This window comes from Ambystoma mexicanum, chromosome 14 (genome assembly GCF_040938575.1).
Source record: "Ambystoma mexicanum isolate Mex_15411 chromosome 14, UKY_AmexF1_1, whole genome shotgun sequence".
NCBI classification, from domain to species: Eukaryota; Metazoa; Chordata; class Amphibia; order Caudata; family Ambystomatidae; genus Ambystoma; species Ambystoma mexicanum.
This window is the reverse complement of record NC_090940.1, coordinates 246,472,211-246,486,733: the sequence shown is the minus strand read 5'-3', so window position 1 is coordinate 246,486,733 and position 14,523 is coordinate 246,472,211. Positions and strand designations below refer to the sequence as shown.

The window sequence follows — 14,523 nt, the reverse complement described above, 5'->3', positions numbered from 1 at the left end:
CTATGTTTCATTGTCTTAGTTTGATGTCACTCATAATATATATACTTGTTTGCACCCGGATACCTTGCGCTGGTTTTAGATAGATTTCATATCTACACACTTGCTTTTAGTTCAGTGAGGTTTATTTGTATCAAAAGTGGTCAGCTGACACGTGTTTCGACCCCTCAGGATCCCTTTGAAGGCTAGGGTTTGCTTGTTTAGATGCCACGTATTTGGAGCATGGTATGTTTTTTTAAGATGGCCCGGTATGGCTGTTTGCTGTGAGGCAGTTTAACATAGATGTAGAGGATTCGGCATTAAACTATTAATAAACTAAAATACTTACATACCACGCTGCAAATCTTGGGATACTTATGCCATAGGAAGGTTAGTAACAACCTTCTCGTATCCGTGAAATATTCTGGAGGCATTTTGATGGGGAGCATTTGGAACAAGTATAATATCTTGGGGAGAAGGACCATTTTTTTAGCATTTAGACGGCCTAGCCACGAGATGGTAAGCTTGTACCACCTTTGGACATCTTTTTGAAGAACTAGTGACAATGGAGGGAAGTTGGCCCCGTATAGGGATCCCAGATCACGGGTGACGTTGATGCCCAGGTATCGGAGTGTGGTGAGGCTGACTTTTACTCCCAAGCGTTCAGCCTCAGAATCTCTACGTCTATCAATCGGGAGAAGGACAGATTTCCCTGTATTAATTTTCAGACCCGCCAGCTCGCCATATTCTTCAATTATGCGGAGCGCAGGCAGGACCGATTCTAAGGGGTCGGTCAAATGTAGTAAGATATCATTGGCGTATAAGCCCAGTTTGTATTCTTGATCACCTACTGTGATACCCTTTACTCTATTATCATTTCTCAACTTTTCCGCCAATGGCTCAAGTGACATTACAAATAGGATCGCTGACAGTGGACAGCCCTGCCTTGTCCCTCTTTCAAGGGGAAACCAACGAGAATAGCCTCTGTTCACCGTCACTGATGTTGTGGGGGAACTGTACAGTGCTTTAATGGCACGGCAGAGTTTTGGTCCCAGCCCATATGACACCAATACCCTTTCTAGAAAATCCCATGAGACCCGGTCAAAAGCCTTCTTGGCATCTAAGGACAGAAGGGACGGGTCCCCCTCCATTTCCTGTGCTTCATGGATTAGGTGCAGCGTTTTCCTCATAGTGTCCGCGCCCTGTCTTCCAAGGACAAATCCGACCTGGTCTGAGTGTATCAGCCTAGGGAGGTGTGTTTCAAGCCGTGCCGCAATCACTCTAGCGTATACCTTAGCATCGATGTTGAGGAGGGAGATGGGACGGTAGGAGCTACAGTACCTGGGATCCTGACCTTCTTTTGGAATAACAGCAAGAAGGGCTTGTGAAAAGGACGGAGGTGCTTGGCCTGTGTCAAAGATGTGATTAAACAAGGATGCAAGAAAGGGGGCAATGATGGGGGAGAACGTCTTGTAAAACCCGGGCGTGAATCCGTCATCGCCCGGGGCCTTTCCCGCTGTCAATCTCTTGATAGCGTCTGCAACTTCCTCCTCCGAGACTGGCGTATCTAGGGACGCTGCCTCCGTGGATGTGAGTGTGGGGATCTGTGTTTCCTTCAAGTATGTGTCTATACTTCCTACATGTGGGGGGGGTCGCACGTGTATAAGTCTTCGTAAAAGTAGGCAAATGCTTCCTGTATGTCTTCGGGGGATGTGACTATCGTGTCCGTGAGGGTACCATCCGTTCTTTCAATTAAGTCAACCCATCTCTCCGCCTTCTGTGCACGAAGACGGGCTGCCAACAGGGCGTCAGCCTTGTCGCCCTTCTCATAATATTTTTGTTTAAGGTACTGTAAGGTCTGGACTGTTTTGCCAGCAATAAGTATGTTCAACTCTTCCCTGAGACGTCTGACTTCAGCGATATACTTGGATCTCTCAGATGGAGAGGACTGTGCCATATCTTGAGCCTTCCCGAGCCTCTCCCTAATGCCTTTCTCTATCAGGGCACGTTCTCTTTTTTTATCGGCTCCTTCCTTAATAAGTACTCCCCTCAGAGTTACCTTAGCGGCCTCCCACACGTTTGTCTTCCCAACTTCCCCTGTGTCATTGGTAATAAAGAATTGCTTGATCTCAGTTTCAAAAGTTTCCCTGAAGACCGAATCAGCCCATAAGGAGCCATTACATCTCCATTTGGTGTTTCGAGGGGCCAGACCATTCCAGGATATATCCACCATCACCATATCGTGATCCGTCCATGCAGAGGGCAGTATAGTGTCCGCCTGCAACGTGCGCAAGAGGTGTTCTGAGAGGAAGATGTAATCGATGCGCGTGAGTGTGTCATGGGGGAGAGAGTGGAAAGTGAAGCCTCTTTCCATCGGGTGCAAATGGCGCCAGCAATCAGCGAGGCCAAAGAGATCAAGGGTTATTTTGATGTCTGCCTCATTTCTGATACCGGGCGGGTCTGCTGCATCGGCTTTAGTTTGTCTATCCATTGAACTGTCCATCCATGTATTGAAATCCCCACCGAGAACCGTGTGTCCCCTAGCCATCCCAAAGACTTTCTCAGTAATTTTATGAAGAAATCTGTTTTGCCCCTGATTAGGTGCGTAAAGCGTAGCAAGGGTGACTATTGTGCCCCGTATGTTTCCGGTGACTACGAGGGCTCTCCCTTCCTTATCTGTCCATGTCTCCAGAATTGACATCCGGAGGCTTTTGCGTATCAGAATCCCCACTCCCGCTTTCTTTAAATACCAGATCTCCAAAAGGTGGGCCCAACTTCCCGCGATGGGATCTTTCTCTCCTCACCATTCCGATATCACGTTTCCTGAAGAAAAAGAATATCTATTTTCGATCTCCTGAATTCTCTAGCCACCATGGATCTTTTTGTGGGGGAGTTCAAACCTTTGACATTAAGTGTGCAAATACGTATCGTGTCTGTACAGAGCGTGGGAGCCATCTTAAGTTATGGACAAGTATGTGAGCATCCAGTACGTCTGCTTCAAGGCCCTTATCATGTTTCTTATTAGAGTATGTGGTTCGTTTTCTTTGCATTGGGTCTCGATTAGTCCCGTAGGGGTCAAAAACTGACCCGTCCAGTCCCCATCAAGCCCCTTTATATACCCATATTGTATTTTCCCGCTCCTCGGGTCTGAACTGAGACAAAATATGTGTTCCCATGCCACCCCTCCCTCCCCCCCCTATCCCATCTATGTTCGGCGCCCGACCCGTCCGTGTTAACATCACCCAGTCGATCTCGGACCACCAATGGGGACGGCAAAAACAAGCGGTCCTATCGTAATATAAACATATATAACAGTGAGCCCCCAACCAACAGCTCATATACCAACATCCACAATTCAAAAATCAGAATCTTAATATCGACCCCCACAAAGGCGTCATCATAGCGTGGATATTACCTCATATCCTTCTCTGGGCGCCTCGTGCATGCATGACCAGGTGCACCATGCATACAAGAGGATTAACATATTGTAATCTAGGGGTGTGTCGAGGGAGTCAGGTGCAACAATGATGTATGTCGTGCAGGCACCATCCCGGCCGACACATCCGCCTGGCTTCGTGCCACCCCGGGCAATGCCCAGGTGGTCTGATCAAGCCTTAACACTCAGTATAACGGTCCATTGCCTCAAGCATTTCAGCATGCCAGTCTGGTGTCCAGGCTAATGTTCCATGTCCTGTGAGTTATTCATTCTCCGAAATTTCCTGGATCCCTGGATCCGCCTACGGCGGGGACCCTTAGTATGCCATTCACCTTCCTCCCTTTTTGATTCGCCATGGGAGGGGCCCTCTGCCTGGTCGCCCAGGAGATCAGCTATACATTCTGCAATTTCCTTTTCCGAAGCCAGCTTTATTGTCGAGCCCTGCCATTCAAAGGTGAGTGAGAACGGGTAGCCCCACCGGTATCTGGTTCCTGTATCCTTCAGCATCTTCGTAATCGGGGAGCATTTCCTCCTCAAAGTAAGCGTGAGTGATGATAAGTCCTGATAAAGAGAGACGGTCGCGTCACCCATGGAGAGTAACGGGGCATGTCTGGCTTTTTCCAAGATCCGGGCCCTGTCCGCATAGTTATGAAATCTGGCTAGGACTGAGCGCGGGCCCCCTGCTCTGCCTCCCGCTCTGTGGATGCGATCGATTTTTGGCTCATCTATCAGATCGTCCTTGAAGAGGAGCTTTAGGATGTTATGGAGGCTTTGTTTCAGATCCGAATCAGTTTCGCCTTCCTTTTCGGGGATGCCGTGGACGCGTATGTTGTTACGGCGTTCTCTGTTTTCAAGATCGTCCACCTTTAATCGTATTTCCTCTTCCCTGTGTTCAATTTCCGCAATGCGATGATCCATCTGGGCTTCCAGCGTGTTTAAAGAGGTTTGATTGTGTTCGACCTGTTCCACTCTGTCCTCCATTTTGTCCCTCCTTTGAGTGATTTTGTCAATCCTACCTCCTATATCTGCCCTCATGCTCCTCATCTCCGTAAGTAAATCAGCGACATCCCCTTTGGTTGCAGCGGCGTCTGACCCCTGAGACAGCATCGCTTGCTCGATGCGGCACTTCGGATCTTCCTGAGGTGGGGCGAACTTATACTTTGCCAGTTTGCCCTTAGGGTCCATGGGTAACGGGATCCCAATGACGCGGTGGGCTGGTCTCTGCTCGATGTCTACGTGAGCGTCCAAAGGTTGTGTGTTCTCGTGTTACCCTTGCCGTCAGCACTGGTGAGACATGACCAGGGCTGGGGGTCTCGTGGTGGGGGCTCAACCCACTTTTCGGGACCCTTGCGCGGAGCCTACACGGAGATCGTGTCCATCCGTGCGCCCCCTGGTGGCCTTTTTTCATTGTTGTGTTTTTTAATATGTTTTTACTGCGATTATCGTTGAGACCGACGGATATCCGGGAATCAAACAAGGCGAGCCTTTCCAAAAATCTAACGCACTTCACGCTTTTCACCATCCAATCAGTGGACGCGTGTCATGTCAGCAGACCTCACTTCGGTCCCAAGACCAATCAGAGGCCTGTCCGCAGACAGAACAGGGAAGTAAGTCCAGGGACCAAAACCAGATATCACAAATTCATTAGGACCTACTTTTTGGACGTTTTGGAACTACTGCACAGATTTACACCAAATTTACAAAAGCATGCCATCGTGACCAAGCAGCTGCTCCTACCGCAAATTTGGTGTAAATCCGTCCAGTGGTTGGGGCTGTAGGCGTGAGCATTTTTTTTTCCATTGTGTCTATGGGAAAAAACACACATTTTGGTATCCCCTATAACCTTGCCCCGCCTTAATGAAACCTCACCAAACCTCACAAGTTCAATCTGACTGGGCCATACACTTATTTCGCAAGGTTTTGTTTAGGGGAGGTGAAGTTATAAGCCACCTAAAAAGTGCTCTTCCTATGGGTTGAGCAACTTAACCATAACTACAGGGCTGCTACCGCAGACTCTGGAATATATACCTGACCTTTGCATCAGTTCAAATGTCAAAGTATTTCAAGGACCTTCCTGAACTTTTCAAGCATTGGAGTGGTGTTCCTGCAAGATAATTGTTTAAAACCTTTTAATGGAGGGGGCATTCACAGGGTGGTGCAGTTTTTGTTGTTCTCTTGAGGCCTTGTGGAGACAACGTGCACCCTTCAAGACAGCATTTCTGACGTAAGCCCTGGCTTACCTGTGCTGCTTTCTCCAGCCGCCATCCAAGAAAGATCCCCTTCTGCTAAATGAATAGCAGTGACATAACAAAAGATTGCCCTTCTACTATGTATTATTCTGCATAGATCCTGGATTTAGCAGCACAGATAAATCGAGGCTCAGGTCAGGCCAGAAGGCTTACAAAAAATGCTGCACTGCAGTTACCCTGCCCTCCCTGCCCTTCATATAGGGCTTTACAAATGAAATAAATTAAGTTTGGGGGATGTCCGCAATTATTAGAGGCCTCAACTCACCCCCAAATAAGTGTGCGTTACCCTAGGCTTTAGATGATTACACAATATGTGCATGATGCATTGTAAAATAGTAACTACAACCCCCTTCAGTTTGAGTGACACCTTGCACCTGGACATTTTGAGGAGCAAATGTAAGTACAAAGATGCTTCTATAGAGTCTCATGGAGGCGTGAATGGTGAACAGAAGATGCATGCTCTAATTTAACAGACCTAGTAGAAGCAGGGCTTCTGGTAGGTCTCGGCTCAGCCTCCTGGGGAGATTAGGCTACTGCCGATTCTAAGATCACCCTGTCAATGTCTGTAATCCATCTGTCAAAAGCAATTCCTACAATGCATAGTGGAGCTGGGGGAAACCATTTGGCATAGCGATGTCTGCAGAGGCGGTTGGATGGGTCTACAATCACCACCCACTGGTGGGAAAATTAGCTTTGCTACCATCTTCCAGTACTCACAAAATAGATCAGTTTCCGCGTCCTTCTCTATTTTGAGTGGGTGGATGGGAGTGAAGGTAGAGATGCGCCATTATAGCTGGAAGTAGCTCCACCTCCTAATCGCATTGGGTGGACATTTCACCAGGTGTAGTTGGCAGTGAAAGACGCACATCTCCTCCATGCAACACCTAAATAAGGACAGTAGCTACAGACTTGCATGTTAAAATTGGATGGCACATAGCAGGGCTCTAGCATGTTCATGGTAACCTTGACCAATTTCTTGGTGGATTAGAGATCAAAGTGTAACTGATAATGACTCAGAACTAAATCTCTGTGGAAGGAATCAGTATTTCATCGGTCCATAATTATTATAATGAGTGTAACTGACCTGTTATTTACGCCTCTACAAAGTATGTGATAGCAATATATTTTATAGAACTTAAAACCCGTGTTATCTAACAGTATCACATAATGATATTAATCCAAGATGTCCATCCAACTCTATAGAGCTAATTTACAAACCTTGATCTGCTGAGGAAGAAGTTTGCACCACTTTCAGGGTATTGCTCCTTACTTAGACAGAATCCAGGAACATATGGTTATGAGTTTCTCACACAAAAACTAGATTTATCTACTCCAAACTTGTCATTAATGCCCTATGCTTCAAAATAGTCTACCAAGTTATTGCTCCCTCCGGTCCCAACTGGCAAACTGAGGAACATGAGTGGCCTATTTATTAAATTCTGACTGGTTCTCATCCCTACATATCGTACACATCCAACGTCACCTACTAAACCACTAAAAATAAATTCTTCCTCTGGCGAAATTTGAGCACACTCCAGACTTTGGGCTTAATTCATGGAACTTTTAGAGCAGTCCAAAGTCACTTTGCGCGTATGTAATAGGTCCGTGAGTGTGGGTGTTATGTGCACAGAATTCCTTCAGTATTTTCCACCTAAGTCGTCAACACAACTCAAGCAAAATGGAGCTGCACAAATGAAATGAGATCTGTATCTGTATCTGGGTCTCTATCTGTAACCCTACAGTGCCCATACTTGCACTTATCAGTGCACTTGCAGTACAGTCCATTGGTGCGCCCTAAAAAGCCATTACTACCCAGGTTTCTATTCACAAGGTGTAAAGGTATATGGAAATGTGCACATCAATCTGCAACGGCCGTGGAAGAGAAGTGGCTGTGATCACAAAACTCGCTGTTGTTATCCTTGAAATGTAGCATTCAGAGCAATCTGCGGACGATACAAATCAATTTGTGGCCTTTACTAGTTTGAATAACGTGCATATTTTCAAACGAGCATGCTCAAGTGAACATTCCATGGGCTATAGCGCTTTATGCAGTATTCCTTCAACTGCTAAGCACTGTAATAATAGCTGTTGTTGTTACCAATTGAAATGTGCTCAATCTATCACCCGCAGAAGGATGAGAATCTGAGCCAGTCGTGCTGGGATGCAAGCATGTCACATTTAGGATGGCCCCATAACAGTGGTGATAACATAATTCTAGGGTTATAAGCCCCTAACTAGCGTATTGGCAGAACATGCTTACTGACAGCCAAGATGACCACAATTCCCCACACGTAACATAATCCCCCAGGTCACATTTGCCTTCAGAGACAGGTCTAAGCCAATATTTTTTGCAAAGCTCTGTAGAGTTATGGGCTCAGGTATTTTTAAACATTGTTGCTCATAGTCTACCTGCCTTATTTGACACTGGACTAAACATCTTAAAGTCGGTCTTGAGCTTCTTTTGAGGATTCAAAGAGAATATTGTGCTGACATTTTTAGATTGCCCACTCCTAATTATATGCAAAAATTCCTACATCATAGCCATTGTCTCAGGTGGATAGCTCAGGGGCAACGTGCTCGCATTGGCAGTAAGGTGACACGGAGCAACGCAGGTTCGATCCCCAGGTCTGCCCTTAGAAACCTCTGGCTATTAAGCGCTTTAAAATTATCATATCATATTGACACAAATCTAGCGTGATCCCAAAGTACCAATCATTGCAAAAATGTGAGAATCCAACAAATTACCATAGATGCGTGACGCGTATCCTCACAATTTAAAGTATCCTATTCCCTGCCATGTTTCAGGACGATTGATCTATATGATTCATCCCTTTAAATGTTTTCGCCCCCCTGCAAACCATGCCTCACAATGATGCAACTATTCTATTACAGCGTATGATTCAAACAGCATGCCTCTTTCTCAGGAGTTTCCCCCACTACTGCTAGGGTTAAGACTGGGGCATACAAACGGCTTGCACACTGTATTAATTCACCAAACAGTCCCACTTTTGCCCCCAAAAATGGTACCATGCTATAATTTTGGGCCGAACCGTTTGGCATTGCTGAGTTCCCTACAGTAGTGTTTGAGACTGTTCACAGCCCCTCGTCTCTGCCACCCCTTTTTCATCTTCAATTCTTTCCCCTTCCTTCAAATAAAATATCCTAGCCAGCATCTCTGGGGCCACTTACAACACAGCTGCATTTTTCAAAATCTGCAAGGAACTCGCTGATTGTACTGCAGTCTCCATTTCTCCTCTACCTTCCCTGACCCTCTGCACTGTGCTGGCCTCTCAATTCAATACTAAAACACTCTCAGGCCTTCCTTGGCCCCTTCTCCCTCTCCCACCTACTCTCCTCTTTCTCTTCCATTTCACCTGATGAGGTCTCTAGACAAGTGTGCCCTATGAAAGTCTCTTCCAAACAGGTGCTCCCCTGCTCCTCCAGCACTATCAATGACAACATTGCCTCCCTTGCTCCAGCATTGGCAGATTTCTTCAATCACTCCTTTGCCACTGGCTCCTTCCCACTATTCCTCAAGCACTCCCTTGTGCCTCCTCTTCTCAAAAAACCTTCTAACGACTGCTCCTGTCTGGCTAACTTCTGCCCTATCTCCATTACCCCCTTCCTGGGCAAACTCTTGGAGAAGCTGGCCATCTACCAGCTTATACACCACACTGAATTTGTTGGTTGTCTCCACGACCACCAGTCTGGCTTTAGAGCAGCCACAGACACAGAATTGCACACCTGAACACCCATGAAGACTTGCTCTGTTATCCCGGTTCCAACTCCCCTTCTGTTCTCATTCTTTTTGGCCTTTCCTATTCCTTTGATACAGTCAATCATGCCACCCTTATAAATCGGCTCTGTGATACCCTTGGCCTCACAGACCAGGCTCTGGACTGTTTGATCTCCTTCCTCTCTGACTGACCTTCCCAGGTTCAACTTGGCCCTGTTCTCTCCTTCATCCCACTCTCCACCGGTGGTGTCCCGCAGGGCTTTATCCTCTTGCCGTAGCTCTTCAGCATCTACCTTGCCCCTCTAGCCCATTTGATTGCCACCTTCTCTCCTAACTTCCAGTGGTAGGTGGATGACATTCAAGCTGCCCTCCACTGCCTCCTCTTCTTCCTCTGTCATTACAGTCTGCCTGCTATTCAGGCATGGTGCACTGCTAAGGATCTCTGCCTTAATGCCAGTGAGACAGAGATCCAACTCATTGGGAACCCAGTTCCCTACTACTCTCTGGCCGCCCTTCAAGAGTCCCCTCCCTTCACCCTGCTGTGATGCAAAAAACCTTGGTGTCATCTTCGACTCCTCTCTCTCCTTCTGTCCTCACTTCACAGAGTTTGCCAAGAAGGCCCACTTTCAGCTGCACTTCTTCAGAAGCACTCCTTACCTTTGCCCAGAAACTCAATGTTTTGAGAGGTCTGGTCCTCTCCAGGCTGGACTATTGCAACAGCCTCTTACTGCAAGTCTTATCCTTGGCCTCAAACGCAGGAACCATATCTCTCCAGTCCTAATATCCCTCCACTGACTACTGGTTGCTGCGAGGATCAAGTTCAAGACCCTGTGCATCATCCACAAGGCTTTCAGGGGCCTGGGACCCCGTTACCTCCAGCTCGCTCCCTCTAAATATTTCCCTGCTAGAACCCTTTGTTCTTCTAGCTCCAACTCTCTGAAGATCAGATGTTTTTCCAAGCAGAGATTGGGCCGTAGATGTCTCTCCTCCACAGGTCCCTCATTCTGGAATGGCCTCCCTATCTCTCTCAGACTTAAGCCGGATCTCCTTAAGTTCTGGGAAGCTTCTCAAGACCCTCCTTTTCTCTTCCTCCTTGCCTCTTCCCCTCCCCTGCTAATGTTCCCCCTTGCCTCTTTTGACTGGCTGCCTGATTCCTTCTGATACATGCAGGGCACCAAGCCATCCTCAACCAGTCTACCCCTGCACCTGGTCTCCCCTGACGGCCCCCCCACTAACCTGCACTTGCCCTTCTGGACTTCATCCCGCTTCACTAGTCTGGCTGGTCTGCGCCCCTTGTATCCCTCCAGTCCCATCCCTTGCACTAGCATGTGGACCTTCTTTCCCTTGCAGTGTCTGCATTCCCCTGGCATTTGTCCACCTGGCCTCCCCTTAGCAATCGACTTACCCATGGGTCCTTTCCACCCTGACTAGCACTTCCCCCCACTCCTCTCCCCATCACTTCTGGTTACTACAATTGTATGATCCGAATGACACAAGGTCTACTAGGACCGTTTTTGTTTTTCTTCATCCCTGTTACCCCACCCCTCTTTTGTCTTGTTACTCCTTGAAACACCTTTTGCTATATAGGTGCATTATAAACAACCAATAAATTAAATAAATACAATCAACAAATACATAAAAATGTAATACCTTGGATCGCATTAGAACTATGTTTCTCTGGGTACTAAATTACTGATCAAGGCCAATAGTGTATGTTTCTAAATAAAAATATATAGAAATACACCGCACTTTATTGAGATAATTATTTGGGAGCCAACACGCATTGTAATGTCCTAGATTTACAGTTGATGACCTCCATTGTGAAGGCCTTTCAAAGATATGATATGATATGATATGATATGGCATTTATAACTCGCCTATACACAAGTGTTTCGAGGTGCGGCGAGGCAAGGGATGGGAACAGAGGGAGGACGGACAAAGATCCTACTAGGCCCGGTGTCATTCAGATCGCGCAAGTGCATGGGAAGGGGGAAGGGACAGTGCTGTACATGGAAAGATAACAATAAGTAACGGCCAGCAAGTGGCAAGTGCAGGGTAAGTGCAGACATCAGGTGTCAAGGGTTGGAAGGGGGACTTTCGGGATACAGAAACAGTCCCAAGTGCGGGGGTGCCAGGTGGGCAGTGTGGGTGTGCAACGCTGGCAGGGGAAGGACCCGGGTCAGAGGGTGTCCAGGTAGCCAATGCAGTTCAGGTTACAGCCAGGAGGTCAGCAGAGGAGAGGAGGAGAAAAAGCGGAAGCAAAGAGAAAGGTTTTGAGGTGTTTCCGGAACCGGAGATGGTTCTGCTCAAGTTTGAGGGAGGCAGGGAGGCCTAAGTCGCTGATTTCACAGATATTCTAGAACTTCTTTGTAGAAGGGGCCCCCAGCGTGTACTTCATGCCAATTATGCAAGTGGGAGATGACATAATTAAGTCCAAATGTGACATTATTCAACAGTGCTTCTGTACTGTGACCGCGGACCTCTTACCGCACAGTGAGTTCAGGGTGTTGTTCTTCTGTTTAATCGTGATTCTATCAGTCACCCAAGGATTTTTTAATGAAATAATACATGTTGTTCAATTCCTGGTGTCATTCCAAATAATGAAGGCAATTGGGAAGCTGACTTGGGAAGGCTCGTTCTTCTTCAGGTGTCAGACAGGACGTGCGCAGAGCCATGAGATTTTGAGCTCTGCCTCTGGATTAAATCACATCTCATCAATTAATCTAGGAGTTCAGTCCTCTAGCCCTTAACTTCTTATTGAATCACTTGGTGGGCACAAACATGCAGAATGGGATGCGCTGCATTCGTAACCCAACCCCCCAACTGCAAACTTGTTCCAGGGCTGTTGAGTGCTTTTGAATGACTTTGGCCTCATCACGTGTTGGGCGGGAGGCCTTAAATGCGACGGTCATGGTATTAATACCACATTTAAGGGTTGGCCCAATCCCGAGTATGTCCACATTCACCTGCAGCTCTGGAGGTGAATGTGGTGGCGCTATGGGCTATTTCAGCGTTATTACCGCCGGTGGTATTTGTGCCGGCAGCAATAGCGCCACCCATCCCCATTGGGTTCTCAGTGCCACTGAGAGCAGCTTATAGAAAAGTCACACTTTAATGTAAGAAAGCAGCCAAGATTTAGGGAGTCAGGTGACATATCAGCCAGTGACTGAACAACACAATTGGGGCAACATGTTAGCTAACAAATGAGCCTGTGGCAAGGGAGGTGTGCTTCCAGTAGTATGCACTTGTGAAGCAACATTGTATTTGTGTGGGAATTGCTTGTGGTCAATTGAAGGTATCATTCAGCTCACATTCCAGTCCCGCCACATTTGCTGTGGAGTAAATGGACCAGTACGAGTAAATGCGCAGGTAATGTATGACAACATTGACCACCCGCCAGGACCTACAGCAGAGTTCATTTTGCCGGATTCTACCATCTAATGGACAGAAGGGGGAGATCTGAAGATCATATCAACCAAGGATCTAGCAACAACAAAGAATTCGGAAGAGGAGGAGGATTTTGAAAAGTCTGGGTCTCCATCTCCGGCCCAGCATATCCACTGATAAATCAGAGAATTTTGATAATGACAAGATGGATGATGATCAAGACAAAGATTGTGACACATCAAAGTCCATATGGGAATGTGGGTTGCTGCTGGAAAGCAGTGATTTTGAGGACGTTGAGTAGACTGACACCAGAGATACATGGGCTCTAGTAATGATTTAAGCTAGCACGACATTGAAAGTCAACATTTTGCCAGTAATTCACATATACTATATGGCATACTATATGGCAACCAATTGTGGCACACTGCCAGAAGACAGTGTTCTGAGGGAAGGTAGGGACACACTTGAGTAACACAATTGTGCAGTCCCATAGGCCGTGGCACTGTGCACAGATGTGAAAATGTCAACAGATCTGCAGTGCACTCTGTAAGGAAGGCATTGTATCAAGAGGACACAAGTGATCACAGTTCAAGGGTGTTTATCAAAGTGTATAGGTAGGGTGGAAAACGCCTAATCTAAACCTAAATCTAAGATGGGAGTAAACTACGACCAGCAAATCAAAATAATGCAGTCCCAGTGTCATCTTGTTAAAATGAAAGGGCCTAGACTAGAAAACCTATTGCCAATCCTTACAACTAAATACCAAAAAGAGTGTGGGATAGGATTCACAAGAAAGAAAGAGCTGTTCACAAAAGATAAGTCAGAATGTGGTAGCCGGGGTTCTCCATTCCCCATGTTTTGAGCACAAGACAAGGTGAGACTGGGGAGAACAGCCCACACTCGAGCTTTCACAGAACGAGACAACAGTTCCGCTTCAGGTATCAGGGCCATCGGTGGTTAAGTCTCTTTTCTATAAAAGTCTCTTGCCTCCTAGCACCTTATATGCTCCAAAATAACAAACAAAGAGTTCCTTTCCAAAGTATGTTGGGTGATGATTCTTCACCCCTGGTTCCCCCTCTTCGGGGAGTAGACCCGTCTCAAATATCAGCCTCCCTCTAGTCGGGTTCACTCCAGCTTATATTCAAAATGCCTTCTTGATTGAATTTATGTGTCGTTGGGGTGATGGCTTCTCACCTCTGGATCTCCCTCTTCTGAGCTTAGATCCTTTTAGAACATTTGCCTCCCTCCTGTGGGGTTCACTGTGGCTTTTGCAAAAAAAATGTAAACAGTTTTTCATGGACTTCCCTCTGCCAGGTTCCCATAACAATTTAAAGTTCTTTGAACTTTTCTCAATGTGATCACGGTTCTGGGTCGGAAAGGGCGAGGTTACTTCTCTCCTCGTCAACCTTTCGATATTCACCATCTTTCTCCTCCTCTTGAGCTGCTATGCCTGGATAGCTGTCTCGTCGTGTGGTCTGCCTTGCTTGTATTGTGCTCTTGTGCTACACCTTTTATGCCTGTGGGGAAGCTAAAGTGTTGTCAGGTGTGTGTGATCCTGGTCAATTGCCTGACTTTGACTGACCCTGGTGTTGGGATATGTCAAGTAAACATTGTTGGTGTTTGTCCGTCGTCTTCTGTGGTGTTCGAAAGTGTGGGCGAGGGGTAGACTGTTTGGGTATCCTACAGGGTAGGTCGGGAAAAAAGGTGTTACAAGAAGAGGGATACCGTGTCTCGCCCGT

General features: G+C 46.9%; 1 protein-coding gene across 7 annotated transcripts in view; it reads left to right on the top strand.

Moving 5' to 3' along the window:
• The window catches only part of TMEM121 (transmembrane protein 121), a 1,343,088-nt gene that overhangs the window by 1,025,946 nt on the left and 302,619 nt on the right, over window positions 1-14,523 (top strand). The gene's annotated exons all lie outside the window — the stretch shown is intronic.